General features: G+C 39.0%; 1 long non-coding RNA gene across 1 annotated transcript; it reads right to left on the minus strand.

The window, feature by feature from the left end:
• Nucleotides 1-4,053: 4,053 nt before the first annotated feature.
• LOC146517499 (uncharacterized) lies at nucleotides 4,054-4,666 on the minus strand. Its single transcript, XR_014874782.1, has 3 exons — nucleotides 4,544-4,666; nucleotides 4,234-4,379; nucleotides 4,054-4,142 (listed from the first exon to the last, which is right to left on the minus strand). It is a non-coding gene; the product is annotated as an uncharacterized LOC146517499 (long non-coding RNA).
• Nucleotides 4,667-20,015: the final 15,349 nt, after the last annotated feature.

A 20,015-nucleotide genomic window follows, 5' to 3' on the forward strand; every position in this document is an offset into this window, starting at 1 on the left:
AGCGAAGTGCTCTAATAGGGTGATATGGTACTACAAGGTCATTAAGATAAGATGGGGCCTGATTATTTAAGACCTTGTATGTGAGGAGCAGGATTTTGAATTCAATTCTGGATTTAACAGGAAGCCAATGAAGGGAAGCCAAAACAGGAGAAATATGCTCTCTCTTTCTAGTCCCTGTCAGTACTCTTGCTGCAGCATTTTGGATTAACTGAAGGCTTTTCAGTGAGTTTTTTGGACATCCTGATAATAATGAATTGCAGTAGTCTAGCCTGGAAGTAATAAATGCATGAACTAGTTTTTCAGCGTCACTCTGAGACAGGATATTTCTAATTTTAGAGATGTTGCGCAAATGGAAGAACGCAGTCTTACATATTTGTTTAATATGTGCGTTGAAGGACATATCCTGGTCAAAAATGACTCCAAGGTTCCTCACAGTGTTACTGGAGGCCAAGGTAATGCCATCCAGAGTAAGAATCTGGTTAGATACCATATTTCTAAGCTTTTCAGCGCCGAGTACAATGACCTCAGTTTTATCTGAGTTAAGAAGCAGAAAGTTAGTGGCCATCCAAGTCTTTATGTCTTTAAGACATTCCTGCAGTTTAACTAATTGGTGTGTGTTATCTGGCTTCATGGACAGATAGAGCTGGGTGTCATCTGCATAGCAGTGAAAATGTATGCTATGTCTTCTAATGATGCTGCCTAGGGGAAGCATGTATAATGTAAACAGAATTGGTCCTAGCACCGAACCCTGTGGAACTCCATAATTAACCTCAGTGTGTGAAGAGGACTCTCCATTTACATGCACAAATTGGAGTCTATTAGATAGATATGATACAAACCACTGCAGTGCAATACCTGTAATACCTACAGCATGTTCTAATCGCTCTAATAGAATATTATGGTCAACAGTATCGAATGCTGCACTAAGGTCAAGAAGGACAAGCACAGAGATGAGTCCACTGTCAGAGGCCATAAGAAGATCATTTGTAACCTTCAATAAAGCTGTTTCTGTGCTGTGATGAACTCTGAAACCTGACTGAAACTCTTCAAATAAACCATTCCTCTGCAGATGATCTGTTAGCTGTTTGACAACTACTCTTTCAAGGATTTTTGATATGAAAGGAAGGTTGGAGATTGGCCTATAATTAGCTAAGACTGCTGGGTCTAGAGATGGCTTTTTGAGTAAAGGTTTAACTGCAGCCACCTTGAAGGCCTGTGGTACATAGCCGATTATTAGAGATAGGTTGATCATATATAAGATCGAAGAATTAATCAATGGCAGGACTTCTTTGAGCAGTTTTGTAGGAATGGGGTCTAAAAGACACGTTGATGGTTTGGAGGAAGTAATTATTGAAGTTAACTCAGAAAGATCGATTGGAAAAAAAGAGTCTAACTTAACATCAATGGTACTAAGAGTAGCTGTAGATAATATTACATCTGTGGGATGATTATTGGTAATTTTTTCTCTAATGATAAAAATTTTATTTGTGAAGAAGTTCATGAAGTCATCACTAGTTAACGTTAAAGGGATGGTTGGCTCAACAGAGCTCTGACTTTTTGTCAGCCTGGCTACAGTGCTGAAGAGAAACCTGGGGTTGTTCTTATTTTCTTCAATCAGTGATGAGTAGTAAGCTGTTCTGGCTTTGCGGAGGGCTTTCTTATAAAGCAACAAACTATTTCTCCAGGCTAAATGATGATCCTCTAAATTTGTGACACGCCATTTCCTCTCCAGATTACGAGTCATCTGCTTTAGGGTACGTGTTTGAGAATTATACCACGGGGTCAGGTACTTCTGATTAGAGGCCTTAGTTTTCACTGGAGCTACAGTATCCAGAGTCGTACGTAGTGAGGAGGTGAAATTATTAACAAGATAATCGACCTTTGTTGGGGTAGCGTTCAGATAGCTGCTCTGCTCTGTGTTGGTACAGGGCATTGACGATGATAACAGTGGCTGGATTATATTCTTAAACTTAGTTACAGCGCTTTCAGAAAGACATCTACTTTGATAAAGTCCACTCTCCACTGCTGCGTAATCAATTATTGTAAATGTAAATGTTATCAAGAAATGATCAGACAGGAGAGGGTTTTCAGGAAACACTGTTAAATGTTCAGTTTCTATGCCATATGTTAAAACAAGATCTAGAGTGTGATTAAAGTGGTGGGTGGGTTCTTTTACATTTTGAGAGAAACCAATTGAGTCTAACAACAGATTAAATGCCATGTTGAGGCTGTCATTTTTAGCATCTACATGGATGTTAAAATCACCCACAATAATTATTTTATCTGAGCTCAGAACTAAATTAGATATAAAGTCTGAGAAATCAGACAGAAACTCTGTGTAAGGCCCAGGTGGACGATAGATGATAACAAGTAAGACTGGTTTCTGAGTTTCACAGCTGGGGTGGACGAGGCTAAGCATCAGGCTTTCAAATGAATTAAAAGTCTGTCTTGGTCTTTCATTAATTAATAGACTGGTGTGAAAAATTGCTGCCACACCACCCCCTCGACCTGTGCTTCGAGATTTCTGGTAGTTAGAATGACTCGGGGGTGTTGATTCATTTAAACTAACATAATCATCCTGCTGCAACCAGGTTTCTGTAAGGCAGAGTAAATCAATTTGTTGATCAATTATTAAGTCATGTACTAACAGAGACTTGGAGGAGAGAGACCTAATATTTAATAATCCACATTTCACTGTTTTACTCTTTGGTTCAGATGTGGATACTGTATTGTTCTTTCTTTGTGATTGTTTAAGTTGTTTGTTGCTGGTTTTTAGTTTGTTTTTTGTCTTTTTGGAAGCAGACACAGTCTCTATGGAGATGGGTTTTTGGGGGGGTAGCAGGAGGAGAGAAGCTGCAGAGAGGCGTGTAAGACTGCAACTCTGCTTCCTGGTCCCAACTCTGGATAGTCATGTTTTGAGGGGTTTAATAAATTTGTCGATATTTCTAGAAATGAGAGCTGCTCCATCCAAAGTGGGATGGATGCCATCTCTCCTAACAAGACCAGGTTTCCTCCAGAAGGTTTGCCAATTATCTATGAAGCCCACATCGTTTCTGGGACACCACTCAGACAGCCAGCAATTTAAGGAGAACATGCGGCTAAACATGTCACTCCTGGTCTGATTGGGGAGGGGACCAGAGAAAACTACAGAGTCCGACATTGTTTTGGCAAAGTTACACACCGATTCAATATTGATTTTAGTGACCTCCGATTGGCGTAACCGGGTGTCATTACTGCCGACGTGAATTATGATTTTATTGAATTTACGTTTACCCTTAGCCAGCAGTTTTAAATTTCCTTCAATGTCGCCTGCTCTGGCCCCTGGAAGACAATTGACTATGGTTGCCGGTGTCTCTAGCTTCACATGTCTGAGAACAGAGTCACCAATTACCAGAGTTTGACCCCCGGCGGGTGTGTCACCGAGTGGGGAAAAACGGTTAGACACATGAACGGGTTGGTGGTGTACCTGGGGCTTCTGTTTAGGACTACGCTTCCTTCTCACCGTTACCCAGCCTTTCCCCAGCTGCTTGGGGTCTGCCGGGGAACAGCTAGCGGGGCCTACGCTATCTTCGGCTGCACCAGCTACAGGGGCCTGGCTAGCTAAGGGTGAGAGCAGGGTGCAAAGCCAAGTCTCCAATTCAGTAATCCTGGCCTCCAGAGCTGCAAATATGCTACATTTGTTACAGATATCATTACTGCTAAAGGAGGCCGAGGTGTAACTAAACATCTGACACAATGAGCAAGAAAGTGCAGAAGGGACAGGTGAAGTAGCCATGGTGCTAACGGGTCGGCTACGAGCTAAGCTAGCGAAACAGTACAGAGACAGTGAGTGAATACTATAAATTAGGTAGTGAGTACACAGAAAGTGTGCTTCGGATGAAGCACGTGAAGATTATACTGTGAAAAAAGAATGTATTTAAAAGTTGTTAATTAAACTGCTAAGCAAATAAGCTACTCAGAAACACCACTGTGTTTGAGCAGGAACAGGAAGCGATACTATACCACAGAGCGAGCGAGCGAACACCAAGTGACAGCGCCACCGACAGGAGACCTGCCGATCCGCCTCCCCAGGTGGTGGCTGCTCCTCCCAGGCCTTTTTATACTCACTTACTTACTGGCACTACTCCCTGCACCAGCTGGTCCTGAAAAAATACATTAGAAGAAAAAACATAGGTACTTCCAACAAACATTGCTGCCCAGAACAATGAAACTGATGGTGGAATAACTTCATACCTCATCCCACACATACCCGGATCTTCCACTGGGACTCCCTCCTATCCGCTTCCCCTGGTGCAGGATGTTGTTCCCAAAATTATTTGTGAGCAAACATGTAACTATCACCTCGATGTGAATATGATGGGTGTGATTCTTCCAGACTGCTGCAGTATTAAGGAAATACAAACAGAAGCTTACAGAACTGTTATACAGCATGAGGATAATCAATAGATATTACTGTGCTGTATTTGGCATAATTACTGTCTAACTGACACTAGCACAAGTTACAGCCAAGTACAGTAAGTAAATGAAGCTGTATATATCTCACCTATGGTGGATGTGTGGCTGGGCTGAGGGATGGGGCCGGCTCTTTTCTGCTGAGCGGGGAGACGCTGTGCAGTGGCACTCTTTTTAATTTTTGATCCACTGTGTTTTGGAACTTACTTCACTACTTGGGGGGGGGGGGGGGGGGGGGGGCAAGACAGCACAACTGATCAGATGAGAAGTCCGCTCATCTGATCAGTTGTGCTGTCGAAGTGGACTGTGGGTGTGGGGGTGGCAGTCCTTTTAATTTTTGATCCACTGAGTTTTGGAACTTATTGGCCACTGTTAATGGAAAGAAAAATCTTTATATAGCTATTCTGGTTTATTGCCAGTTTACAGGACGGTCCTTTGGGCCTTTGATGACCTTGACTCTGCTTTCCCTACAAAAACAGAAAAACAGAAGAAAAAAATATATTAAATCTTCAACAGTTATTAACAGTAGAAAATGTGAAGGCTAATTTCAATAAACTACGGAATTAAAATAAGTTCATTAATATAATATAGCTATAATATAGCACCAAATAACAACAACAGCCCCTCAAGGCACTTTATATTGTAAAGTAAAGACCCTACAACAGGCTAAACCCATAGAGAAAAAAACACAACAATCAGATGACCCGTTTATGAACAAGCACTTGATGACAGTGGGAAGGAAAAAATGCCAGAAGAGGAAAACAGGACAGAAGACACACTATGAAAGAGAACTCTATTAAATTTGCCAATATTAGAGACTACATTACCCACCATGCCTTTCATGTGTCATTCAAAGACACCCTGTCACTCACACTTTGATGGTTCAGGTCTGACTCAGGTGACTCCTGCTCAGGTGATGTGGCTCAATGAAGTTGAGCCAGTCTTTCTTCCAGACAGCTCGCTGTACCTGCAAACACAAATCACTAACCATCAGCAAACCCAACACTTCACTCTCAGCTACTTTAAAAGAGACATAGTTTGCTTATTTCCAACTCCATGTTTTGATTCTTGGCTACTTTGAAGAGAGTAGCAAAGTCTGTGTTAATACATGTAGAAATATTAAACTTTCCCTGCTAAAATTAGCAAATTTCCAGCTCAATATTTTTGCCACAGTTCAAAATAATCCTTTTTTATTTGAGAGTAGGGCTGCCACATACGATTATTTTGATAGTCGACCAGTCACCGATTATTTTTGCGATTAGTCGACTAATCAGATTATGAATCCATTGGACGTAAAACGTACAGCTTATTGCGCCAGCATGCATCTGCTCTTATATAACTATCATTAGCTAACAGCTTTAAGTGTTTAAGGTATGTGCTAACTAACAATAAAGACAAGATGGTAGTTTATTAAATTTTAATGAAATTTGCAGATTGTTTCGGTGGAGTTGAGTAAACTTAGCCGTCTGCTCCTTGCTATCTAAAATATAACAGGACACCGGAGTATATTCTCGAGCATCTCACACTTCTGATCAGTTGTCTGCCTGACGTTTATTCAGCTGTGTAAAAACTATAATTTAATCTCAGCCAAACCGATTTACTCAGGAACAAATAAAATACTAAAAAAAGCCAAACAATAACATTTTAAAGTTATCTAAGTGACTCATAAATGTTTAACCTGAGTAGCGAAAGACGGCGGTGGGTTTGAAAATGATTTGCCGGGAGTCCGGTGTTCTCACGGCTCTAGTGAGCTTTGCCCCTGGCTAGCTATCGAGCTAGGGGGTAACAGACGTCTCTGAAAACGTCGGAGCGCTTTTGAAAATATGTGGTGTCTTGATAAACTGAGCAGATCTTTGAAGTTTACACAGCTACATTCTCACCTGAAAATATGTTAAACGTTTATTTTGTGACCCAGAAAGAATAATAAGAGTAATATTAAAACTAACTAGCTGCCGCCATTGTTGGAAACTGAGCAGGGCCGTGCTATGAATTCTGGGACACAGCTTCTTCTTCTTCGGGGTTTAACGGCAGCTGGCATCCTTGTACATGCAGTGCTGCCATCTTCTGTTTCAGTCCGTTATTACACTCGTAAATCCTAATACTCATTCCTGCGTCTTTTGTGATCTTACAAAGCTTCACTAGTCGACTAATCGTGGCAGCCCTATTTGAGAGTGAGCCTTGGTTCTGCTTCAAGGTTCATCTACTGTCTGACAGGATGACATTTTAGTTCCTCTTCCTATAAGCGGCTCCAAGACAACATTCTCCTGATTGGCTGCCCCTCAAAGGGCTGAAAAAACGGCCTTAAAATGAGCATTTAGATCAGTGAGAAGCTTAAGTCTCACATCGATTACTAACACACATGCACACCTCATTATTTAAAACACTGGACCATGTTTAATAGAAGTATTTATTTTGTAATAGTACATATGTATATTAGAAAATAAGGGAAAGCACAATCAGCCCGCCTTTTTGAACTTGAGAGCAGGATTTTTATATCAAAACAATTCAGAAGTTTTTCAGAAGAAAAGAACGATGCAGCTCATTTCTTACTCCTACTTTTAAAATCTCTTAACCATGAAATGATGATTAATATTTATAACCAATTAAATTATTGATTTTTAAATCATCCTTTAAGTTTTGTAGATCATGAGATGAAATACAACTAACTTATCACTCTGTATAAGTAACTGAGCTACTTATACAGTAGCTCGCAGTTTGATCGCATAGAATTTAATGCAAACTTTCCCACAGTAAACCACCAAAATATACATTTTACATCAAACAAATATTACGTTTGACCACAAATAGTGCATAAAGGATAAAAGTGCTTGGTTACATCATTGTCAAAGTTTGGTGAAACCACATTCTAACACAAACAGCATTTTCATTGCTTTTAAACATTAAAAAAAACACTCGTGAATTTTCGTTAGCAAAATGCTAATTTTAGCAAGAGACTAGCATACCTCTTTAGCAAGCACATGGTCTCAACTCACCAAGATGAGCTACCAGCCGAACAAAGCAAGGTGCTTTCGGACAGTGCAAACACTTGTTTATAACACTTTTTTTTTGCATTCAAACTCACCAAATCCATCGATAATTCCGCACCACCATCTGCAAACTGTCTCATTTGTTTTCAAAGTGAAAGACCTAGCTAATGTGATGGTGGTCCGATGCCTGGAAGGCGGGACTAATATTGCTTCTAAAATGAAATTATTAACACCAAATGTGATCCTCTCTCTAACTTTAGAGAGAGGATCACATTTTGCTTTTCAAAATAAATATTTTTTTCAAAATAAAACAGTGAAAATGCATTTATACAAATAAAAGGATTTGTACAAATCATTTATACAAATAAAAAGAATAAAAAGAGCCGTTTGACGATAATGTTCAAGTCCTCACTCAAAGAAAACTGAGCAAGGGCCTTGGAAATCTGGACCAGGGTGCCTAGGGTCCTGAGGCTGTAGGGTATATACTATTAATTAAAACTTTCCAATCACCAACTTCTCACTGTTTCTAGATGCTGACGGATTCCTACAGCAAACTGTACAACACCAAAATCAAGACGTTTTTGATGGATGATGTACTCAGTGTTGAAGGGGGCTATGTGAATGGGAGGGTTACTGCCAAACCACCTGTACAAAGCTCATCCAAGGTCAACCTAAGAAATGACATGGGGCTGCCTCACCTTGGAGTTGACTTTGGACTTCTGAAATCCAAGAAGTCCAACAAATCTTCATATTAATCTTCCAAATGCAAAATTGAATATGAAACAACCCCAGATGAAGGGACATATATTTTCTCGTCCCTGTCGTTGGTCCAGGGTTGTGAGGACGGGGGGGACAGCGCTCCAGGCTGACACTGGCACATATGATGCATCTTCAATCCAGTTTTCAAACCAGGAGGAATCGTGGATGAATCTCGGGAGTCAGAAGATCGCCCAGAGTCAGGGTTCAAAGTTCGGGTTTACACGAAGGATATCAGCGCACAGGATTGAGGGCTTGTGTGTTGTGTAGGGCGTAATAAAGCGCCATTACACAGACGTCACATTCACACCGCCCTTTTCTTCGATGTTGAATAGTGACCACTGTGAAAAGTTCTAATGTACATAAAGTTTGTCTTTTGCTCAATCTAATTGTTTCTTTTCATAAAAACATGATGTACATGATGTTCATGATGAGCAAATGTACGAGCTGTGATAACTGTGTCTGATAGAATGAAGAGTAGACTGATACATGAAATATTCCTTTATTGGGTGAGAAAATCAGACCATGTCATAACTGCTTTAAGTCATACAGAAAAGATATCAGAGCCTTAAACAGGCTGACTTCTGCTAAATGGGTCAAACTGAGCAGAAAGTCTACAAACACATAACATCCTTATAGAATATGATGTAACACTATAGATCAACTTACCTCAGAATATATAAAGCATATAAACAATTACAGCGATATGATGCAACAAATACAGCAGTGCTACTAATCCAAAATACTCAAAGCTTCATAGAACTGAAACAAACATTTATTTTTAGCTCCATTCTGCTGCTGATACATACTTTAGGTTTCTGAACATTAAACTTGTTGCTGCCTTTCATAGTGTGTAACTTGAAGGCCCTGAGTACTTTCTCCCACACTGAAAACACTGGGATGATAACATTATTTGAACATTACCTAATAAGAGTGATTCAGGACAGACAATTAATTATGTTAAACTTTCCTAGCAGTCCTTCACAAACAGGGAACAGTCTGTCTATTCTCTCCATCTGTCAGCTGCTGCTGGCTCTTCCTCCTCCTCTTCCTCACACACTGCTGAGTTTGTCCTGGTGGATCATCAGGGGTGCAAAGCCTCACAGATGATGTGCAGCAGTGGGTCCCTCAGTCTGTCCTCACTCTGGACACTTGCAGTCGTCACACATGGAAATCAAATGTGTGATAAGCTGCAGGATTCAAACACAAGTGTAACTTATAAACACATGTTCATACTTTTATTCCACAATCAGAGAGAAAGAAACAGAGAGAGAGTGCAGGACAGACATACAGGTGACAGTCTCAGGTGTACACACTGCTACAAACAGGAGGATTTAGTGTTATTACGAGTGCTAAACAAGAAGAGTTCCCAGCTGGTACAGTGGACACATGTGTGACTGCTGTGATTAAAGCATCTTTCTTTCAGCTTAATGAGTGTAGGAACCATAATTAAATGTATTGAATTTTTTGATGATCACTGGGTTTTCATTTGTTTGGTTGCTATGGTGATGTGTAATGGGAGTCACGTGGGTGCTAGCGGTGACATTAAGAGGGCGTTGTCAGTCTGTCATTCACTGGTTTTGATTTTGACAGAGAGGAGGGCTGGGTAGCCGTAGTTTTTGTTGACCGCTGCACAACATGTTTCGTCTTGTTACATTAGAGCCTGTGACGTTGTAAGAGTCCAAATCTCGAGATGACATTACTCTGTAAACACTTTAATAAACAAGCAAACAATTCCACCTCTCGCATTATTGCTAAAGTTGACAGCGCGTCAGGCAAATAGGCGGGCTCCATCCCCGGCCTCTAGCGACTGTGGAAGTCGCTACAATGAGTGAACCGTCAGCTGTTCAAACACACGTTAAAGTCCGTTTGGCTCAACACCACCGAACAGACGCAGCAATATAACTTAGCTAACATTAACAGTGCAGTGAATCCTGCTTGTGCCGTGATATTCAGGACTGCAAACCGAGCAGCATCACTGACTTTCAGCCTGTTGTGTTTGTGGATATATGACTGACTTTAATTATCCACAAAATCATCACATTCTCTGTAAGATTAAGGTCGACTATCTAACGGCGTATAAAGTAAAGACTTTAAAACAAAGTAAACGCTGAAAGTACAAACATCGCTAATGTCACATAACTTTGCCGGCATGTGGCCAACAGTAATGTTTTAATGTTCCTCGTTATTAAACATTTGCACATAAATAAGTGACATAATATTCAGAACTTACTTTTGAAAGTTTACTCTTTGGCCGCTCTGCTTCCACTTCGTTGAAGTGTCTCCCAGTCCCAGTGCACTTGTTAGCATGTTTTGGTCAACTGGTCCGTCCGGTTATTGTCTCCCCAGAAACATTTCCGTTGTCTTTTTTCTTATTTCCGTTGTGTTGTGTGTGCTTTTGCAGCGCTTTTCTTTTTGCAGCGCTTTTCTTTTTGCAGCATTTTTCTTTTTGCAAGTGTTTTTCTTTTTGCAGCGTTTTTCTTTTTGCAAGTGTTTTTCTTTTTGCAGCATTTTTCTTTTTGCAAGTGTTTTTCTTTTTGCAGCATTTTTCTTTTTGCAGCATTTTTCTTTTTGCAAGTGTTTTTCTTTTTTCAGCAATTTTCTTTTTGCAGCATTTTTCTTTTTGCAAGTGTTTTTCTTTTTGCAGCGTTTTTCTTTTTGCAAGTGTTTTTCTTTTTGCAGCATTTTTCTTTTTGCAGCATTTTTCTTTTTGCAGGTGTTTTTCTTTTTGCAGCATTTTTCTTTTTGCAGCATTTTTCTTTTTGCAAGTGTTTTCTGAAGTTGTAGTCCGTTTGGCCTCTCAGGGCCACCGTACTATATAAATAAAACTGTACTTTTACCTTTTACTTACTTTCTTTACTCACTTTGTATGTTATTGCAATAACACTTTTTTATTTTTTATTTTATTTTATTTTTTTTACAAAAGTAACAGGGATTGAAACTTCATTGGTAATTTTCCAGGCAAAAACATTATCCTCATTCAGAACCTCATTGGCTTACGGAATGTTGATGTTATTTAAAAAGATTCAAACAAAAATATGACCTCATTCAAAAATGTCATGTGACTTATGGAATTCTGATGTCACAATCCTCTAAAGCTTTGATCCTTTGAAGCTTTGATCCTCATGAATCCTTAAATAGGGGTGAGGATGTACAACTTTTAGTCCGTTATTTGCAGCACTTATGTTAGCAGCATTCAAACGTTCGCCAGTAAAACATTTTGAAACATTTGGATCCTTTTTGTAGTCACGGTATACAGACTCCAACATGTCTCAGAAAGATCAAGAAAGACAAGAAGTTGACCCCAGCTCTATTCCGTGGTATGAGTCCCTAGACCCTTATATCAGCTCTCTTCCTTGGGACGAACAGGTAGAATTAGAGGAACAGCGATTGGAAGAAATGCAAAATGAAAATCTCATGAACAGAGAGAAGATTAAGATCCTGACGGAAGAAAATGAGAGAAAGAGCGCTGAATTAGAAAAATTATCCTGCCAGGTTCAAGAAAAAGAGGGTATTATTGAGGAGAAACAATGGGCTCTCCAAGATAAGAAGAATCAGGAGCTCCAAGAAAAGCTTGATGAAGCTTTGGAAAAAATTAAAGATCTGCTCCAAAAGGAGAAAAAAGAGAGCATTAAAGGGGATACAATGCTCAAGAAGAATCAAGAGCTCCAAGAAAAGCTTGACGAAGCTCTAGGAAAACTTAAGGAAATCCACCAAGACAAGAAACAACAGCCCACAGAGCAGAGAGACCTGCAGAGGAAACTCCAAGGCATGGGGGAAAAATACAAAGCGCTGCAGGTGAAGTATGACAAAACTCTGCACAAAAATCAACAGTTGCTTCAAGACAAGAAGCAACTGAGAGAGCAACGGGAAATGCTCGAGAAAGGAACGGACTCCAAGGTTGAAGTCTTGGAGGAAAAATTGAAAATGCTCCAAATAACTCTTGAGGAAACACTGCTCAAAAATAAAGAGTTGCTTGACGAGAAAGACCAACAGAAAATACAACAGGAAGAAATGGATTGCAAGCTGAGGAACATCGAGAAACACAACGAAGGCTTGCAAGTAATTCTTGATGAAGCTCTGGAGAGAAATAAAGAGATCCTCCAAGACAAGAAACAACAGCCCACAGAGCAGAGAGACATGCAGAGCAAACTCCAAGGCATGGAGGAAAAATACAAAGCCCTACAGGTGAAGTATGATAAAACTCTGCACAAAAATCAACAGTTGCTTCAAGACAAGAAGCAACTGGAAACGAAACAGAAAGAAATGGACTCCAAGCTTGAAGAGATGGAGGAAAAACACAGAGGGCTCCAAATCAGGCTTGATAAAAAAGTGCACAGAAATAAAGAGTTGCTTCAAGAAAAAGACCAACAGAAAATGCAACAGGAAGAAGAAAAACTTATTCTCCAGAGGAAAATTCAAGAACTCCAAGAATTGTATAATGAAACGAGGTACAAAACAACTGTACTGGACGGAGAAAAGAAAGAAATGGAAAAACAATGCTCAGCGATGCAGAGTAGCATCAATGAAATGCTGAGAAAAAATACCGAACTTGAGGAACTTTCAAAGAACTTGAAGTGCAAAAACACTGAAATCCAGGTGCAAAAGCAAGAACAACAGAAAACACATAAAGACCTGCAGTGTAGACTTCAGGAAATCCAGAAGAGAAACCAGCAGTTGGAAGACATGCACAAGAAAGTAGAACAGAGAAATACAGATGTGCACAAGGCAAAGCGAATAGAGGAGGCAACAGTTAAAGAACTGAAAGACAAGCTTGAAGAAAAACAAGAACAATTAGAAGACATGGTGAAAAGATGCAACAAACTTGAGAAAGAAAACACAGAAACAATGGATGAGCTGAAAACCCTCATCATTGAGAAAAAGGTGCTCGTCGAAGAATATCTTAAAAAGAAGAAAAAACGCTTCTTCTGGTTCTGGAGGAGGGACACTGCTGCTTCTCACCTGATGTAACCTTGTCTTCCTCCACCTTTATTCCAACTTAATTTCCCCCTTCCCCTTCCCCTCCCTCCTTTTCTTTTTTCACCCTCACCCCCCGACCAGTCCCGGCAGTTGACTGCCCCCTCCTGAGCCTGGTTCTGCCATAGGTTTCTCCTTTAGATTTCTTTCACTTTAAAGGAGTTTTTCCTATCCACTGTCGCCTGGTGCTTGCTCAGAGGGGATTGTTGGGGTTTTCTATCCCCCCCCCTTTTTTTTTTTTTACCTCTTTTCCCCCTTCTACATTTTCCTTTACCCAATAAATACAATTGGCCACATTTTACATGTGTTTGAAAAGTGTCTTCATTCAACAATAATTCATCTTAGGTATAAAAACAAGAAATGTGTAATAGCTGCATGTGTGTTTGTGTGTGTGCATAATATACATACTTAACTTGTATCCCAGAAAGAATTAATACTAGATGGGTAGAGACAGGTTTTAAAGACTACAAATGAAAACATGTGAGTCCTATAATCTAAGCTCGTTTCACCAATAGGTGATGTTACATTTTAAATTAGGCACTTCATTACAGGACTGTCATTGTACCGAGGTACATTAAATAACATGAAAATGGATTTCTCGTGTCTCAGGTGACCTCGCTGTGAAGGTATTAACTTGTTGAATAATTTAGCTCTGCAATAGCAAAGTTATTTCTCACCACAGAGATGAGGGAATTTCACAAAGTCAAAATTAAAACTTGCAAACATTACACGGGGAAGGCAATAACTCAACATGCCAACAAGGCATCAAGGAAATAAAGACATCTCAGTATCAGCTCTCTTCATGTCGTCTACTGACAGCTAAATGAGCACAATTCTATGGTCTTCTTGGCTTTTGGCATCTATTCCTCAGCTGAAGGTTTATACATCATCGTAATCAGGACAGCCAGGCTGGGAGACAGATCCAAAATTCTCAGTCAGTGATGAAAATCAAGCTTTTTTACTTCCATCATATTAAAGCAAATTACATTTTCATTTCCATTTGTCCTGACAGGAAATAGCAGAAAATGCCACATTTTGTTTAAACATGGGCTGAATGCTATGCAGGTTAATATCTGAGCTGATCTCGTGGTACAAAACAAACAAAAATCGTTCCTATTTTCACACGTGAAGTCAAAACTTTCTGGGAAGTTGAGTATATTGGATGTTTAATGGTAGAAACAGACTTTTTAGACTTCTAGAGACTGACTGATGTGAGTTTAAATCAAATCTGAATCCGATGTGCTTATCTTTCTAGTTGTGGTCTGCAAAGATGTCAGGTTTTTAAAACTAATTAAAGGGCAATAGTGTGATATTTTGTATTTATTTATTTCCTTTTTTTTGTCCTTCTTTAAGAAATTTGTATTGAAATAAAAACAAGTGCAAGGGCTTTTATTTTGTCCTGATGAAACCCACTTTACTATACTTGACATAATTCTTTTTGATTTACACAGATATGCAGATATACTACATGTGTAACATTCATGTCATTGTTTAAATGTTTAATAATAAAGTACATGAATAACTTGAGCTTATTATATATCATAGTAAAGTATATTTCCTATTAACTAGGCAGGTCATTCTCTTTCTCTTGACAACGCTGTCTTTAAATAAAAATATATAATTCTCTATATTCCTATCTATTCCAAACAACGGTAGTAAGTAACAAAGTTTCAAATTTGTCTTTCACTTTGACTCTTAATTTAATAATATATTAAATTTGATTCCATAAAAAGTGACAAAAACATTAGTGTCCGCTGTACACTGCATGGGAAGAAAACTTCTTTTTACAGCGAAAAACCCCCTAAACTACCGAGCAAGCACCGAGTACGCTGCCACGGGAATGCGAAATTCACAGAGAAACTCCAAGATTCTTCCACTGACATGTGGCACACCTGCACCAGGGCAAACCTCTGCCTGCCTAACTCCTGCTAAGCAGGGGAAAATAGAGCAACAGGACCACTGAGTCTTTGATTTGATTTGATTTTTTTTCTGCTGTGTTTTACTTGCATCTATTTGAAAGAGTGAGTGTAAACACAAAAAACTATTTAATTTTATGTGCTGGAATGTGCAGAAAACAGGTTTAAATGTTAAACAAATTTCTTCCAGTCAGACAATGTTGCATATGATTTAATTTTTGCTTGATGCATAAAGTTAAAAGATTAAAACTAATAAAACTAGTTTTAAAAAGAGACTTTTTCATTTGATTACATTTTATATGGTGGATTATGCAGAAAAAGTAGAATTGGGCTGAAAGATCTATTGCTTTATTACCTATTCAGGTTGTAAATCATGTTTTTAAAAGTAACTAAAAAACGAATTACTTTTGAAAATAAGTAATCAGTAAAGTAACAGGATTACTTTTGGGGGGAAATAAGTAATCAGTAATTAGTTACTGATTCCTTTTTCCAAGTAACTGGACCAACACTGATTGTGATTACTTTGGTTGCAATCAGATTGCCATGGTCACCTGCAGTTTGCATGTAGGATGCCAACTACTCACCAAGTGGTGGACAAAGTTTGGTTTGGTTTAGTTTGGCTTTCATCTTTACTTTTGCGCCCTCCTGTGTCTCATGGTCTAATCAGCCCCTTGTGCATTTATAATCCCTCCTTTCCCTCTGCTTTGCCTCACAAACAGCATGCACACCTGACTTGACTGCCAGATAAAATAAATAAGGTCAGTATAAAAAGAAAAGGAGCAGAGAGAAGAAAACATTTAAAGTCCCCCCATCAAGCAAAGATTTATCAGTAAAACCTGGCTTTTGGCAGCGTTTGGGAAAACAATTCATCCAAAATTAAATCAAAGTATTAAGCATGCAAGCAAGCAATTTATTTATATAGCACTTTCAGAAAAACACAGCTGAACACAAAGTGCTGTACACTTGGCATGCCAAAAATGATACATGAATAAGTAAAAAAAAAAAAGATTTACCCAAAATAAATAAATAAGAATAAATAATAATAAAATGAGAACAAATAGCGCAAAATAAAAATGTATAAAATGATAATTAGAATTAAAAACAATAAAATCTGTGTCATACAGAGTCATATGCCAAGGATTAGAAATTTTCTCACAATCTCTTAAAGAATAGTGTCATTTATAGTACCTCTACTCTCTGCGTTTATGTGGTCATTTATATGGCGTGTCATACAAAACCTAAACTGTTTTAGGTTTTCTAGCATCACTTCTGATGCTTTCAATCATTGTTTCCACACAAATTTTGCTTAAATGAATGCATGTGTGCGTCACACTCCTGGTGTTAATGCACAAAACAAGCAGTTCCAGTACTTGCAGATGTTGACTTGTGATACACAACACCCCCAATGGGTTAAATAAAGAAGCATAAGCAGATATTTACTTGATAAACTGTCTCAGCCATGAACAGAGCTCAACAAATGTTGTGTTTGTGAACACTAGAAACATCGTGCACTCTATATATGAAGACGTAGATTCTCTTTTTCACATGTTAGCATGTTGTTTGGCCCACAGCTGTGGCTTACATTACCGCAGCTGTGATAAAATGATCAGGAGTAGTTCTATGTGCACATTAAGCATCTCCTGTAAGTTTCCTTGTACTTCCTTGCAGGTCTATGTGGGAGGAGGCAAATATGTTCACCTTTGTGTTTACGAGAAACTCCCAGCTTATGGAGGAACGCTCAAGCTGACCAGGCTGCAGCATCCCAACAGTCAACATGACAATATTGAGTCATATTGAGAATTTCAATCACAGAACCTGTAAAGTGGGGTTAGGCGAGATGTGCTTACGTGTTGGTGCCATACTCTACGCTGTTCTAGCAGCTCTAACATTGATTAATGCATTTGATAGCATTTAGGCCAAGTTAAACTGAAAAAGATTAAAAGAATGGCTGCACAGTGAAAGGACGGGCGGGCATGTCCCAGTAGCTGTCACATCACGTGAAAACTATGGATTGATCGATACTGAAAATGCAGGGTCTGTCAACAGAACACAAAGCAAACATGAAGTGCTCCCTATGTCACTACCTGATGACGTGCTTGCCTGTGTTAGTCACAGCTGCTTCCTGCACTGCACAACTTGAAATTTCCCAAATGTGCTTGACTGCAGTGATAAACTACTCGTTCTGTGAAGCACTTTGGCATACCTGTGGTTTTTTAAATGTGCTATATAAATAAAATTGTATTGTATTGTATTGTACAGATAACAGACCATCGAAGCAAAATTCAAATGTCTGGCACAGCAGACGGAAAACAATTTGTCTCTAGAAGCAGATCACGATCGAGTTTGTTCGGACACAGTAAACGTATTAAACCACCTGAAAACACACAACATCCTGCAATCTAATGAATGCATGAAGGGCAAGAGCAACAATGCAGTGACTGCTAATGTGAATCGTCTCTGAACTCAGATGTCCATAAAAGGTACTGTTACTTCAGTGCAAAGCAAAAGCCTCAAATATAATAACAACACTGTTATCTCAAATAGCATGGCACTCAAAATTAGAGATGTACATATAGGCCCTTGGGGGTGGGTACTTTGTTTCTCTCCCCCTTAAGTTCAGTAGGTATAACGAAATTGTATTAAATAAATAAAGTTTTTGGAAATTTGAATTTCAATCACAGCTCACACCCTGTATTTTCACTTCCCGGCAGACTCAAGAGTATTTTGTCATACGCTCTGTTTTGTGTTGTTTTTTTCAAGTTACTCATTACTTTCAAAGTAACTAGTTACCAGGGAAAGTAACTTTGGTTTTACTCAGAATTCTTCTACTAATGTGTTGCTTCCCTAACTGGATACCAGCAAGGATGCCAGTCTTCTAGCTTGCTTAAATGGTAGCACTATCCTGCCACAAGTGCACTGTGCCACCTAATGGCCTGAACCTAAAATGCCAGTGTAGTAGTGTGAGTGCAATTTAATGATGAAATGAATGAAACTAAATTTGAAATTAACAATGTTTTTTTAATGTGTCACTTTTTAATCTGTCTGTTTTAATCTATTTCTATTGTTTCAAACCTCTATAAATGCAAACACATCATTTTGGAGTTGATGCAGCAGTGTTATAAATCTAATCATTGTATGTAATATCACTAGGAAGAAGCAGTGGATGACAAAACACCACATACAGTGTGTTGAAACTTTTGAAAAGTATATTTATTTTTGCCATTGAAATTGGTAGAAAGTTTACTTTTAGCAGTGCCAACATTAAACTGTGCCTCAGACCATTTAGGAGCTGTAGGTATCAAAATAGTGCAAAAATGGTTCAACATGAACACAGTGAGGTTTGTCCATTCTGTGTAAACTCTAAGCTGAACTGCACCAACTGCAGACCTCATGTTCAGTAATGATGGGCAAACTTTAAAGTATTTTCAGCCTCACAAAGAGAAATAAAATAAATAATAAGTATTTTCAGCCTCATAAATAGTCTAGATTTAACCAAAATAATAATTCATCCAGTCAGGCCAAGTAGATAAATAAAATATGATGGTAGATTAAGTGCTTCAGTGGATTCTAGCCTACGTCACAGCGTCACGTGCGCTTTTTACGCCCAACATGGAAACTGCAGTCGTGGTGCTTTCGGTTGTACTCAGAACTCGGACATTCTGCCTTCCGAGTAGGAAGATGTAGGTAACTCCAGACTGCAGATGAGCTGCATATGTGTTTAGTAGTAATTTGTTTTTGTAGAGGGCTAGCAAAACAACCGTTTTTGAGGGCGTTGCCATATTGGAATCCCGACTTCTCTGACGAGGCTAACCAGAACGCTGTTTACTCGAGTGTGACATCATTCCCAGGTCCGTGTTCCGATTTCGAACGCAACACACAAAGTAACGAATAAGGACCCTATCTAAATCCCAGTAATGATAAACACAGGGCTGGACTGGGACAAAAAATCGGCCCGGGCATTTTGACTGGTGACCGGCCCACCATGGTATTATAGGAAAAACCATAAATCCTTTGAATGAAAACAAATGCTGTTGTCACAGTGATGGACACTGTCTTGCTGGTACATATGTATCAGTCTAATAAACTTAAACCTACACCATCCTCCCTATTCTGGTATTATGAACAGTACCCGAGAGTAGACTGCTTGGTCGAGTTAACCTCCTGAACTATCTACAACACATGGTGAAAACCTGAAATTAAGACAGAGAAGACTAGAGGTGAGACATGATCATTACTGATTACTGATGACAGATTTAGATATATTTTCATAAACCATTCATTTGCCACATCAATAAACAGCATGGCAGGGCAAAATATTTTTTCTAACATGGCAACCTTTAATAAGTGAAAGGAGACAGAAAGACAGGTGAGAAAGAATAAAACTTAATGGACTTTTTGATGGCATTTTACACACAGTACTGGTACAGAATCTGGAAAATGTGGGAAAAATACTGGCATCATATACAGTACTTAGCTAGTACTGAAGAAATTATGATGGGACCCTAAAAAAATTACTATGTACAATAATGGATTTTTTTACATTTTACATCAGATGAAAACGTTTGTTGTAAGATTCAGATAATTATTTGTTAAAAGTGAGAAATTTTAAATGAGAATATGCCCCCCTTTCCCTGTTAATGCCCTACCTGCCCCCCAGGCAAAACTTTGCTAGACCCGCCCCTGCACAGTTACCAGCTGTCAGCTACCTAAAAAAGGATCCTGGTGTTATTTCTCAGAAATAGTTCATAACTTCCCTTCAACTCATTCATGTCACCTAAAAGGTAAACCTGTTTCTCCATCACCTGTTCAGCTCTGATGATTCAGTAAGGACATCTCCTGGTTTCATCCTCATGTTTCCCTCTCACCAGATAACCAAACCGATATCATGACCAGCAGCTTTTACAGATTTTTTCCATTATCCTTGTAG

The sequence above is a fragment of the Neolamprologus multifasciatus genome, chromosome 6 (assembly GCF_963576455.1).
Source record: "Neolamprologus multifasciatus chromosome 6, fNeoMul1.2, whole genome shotgun sequence".
In the NCBI taxonomy this organism is placed as follows: domain Eukaryota; kingdom Metazoa; phylum Chordata; class Actinopteri; order Cichliformes; family Cichlidae; genus Neolamprologus; species Neolamprologus multifasciatus.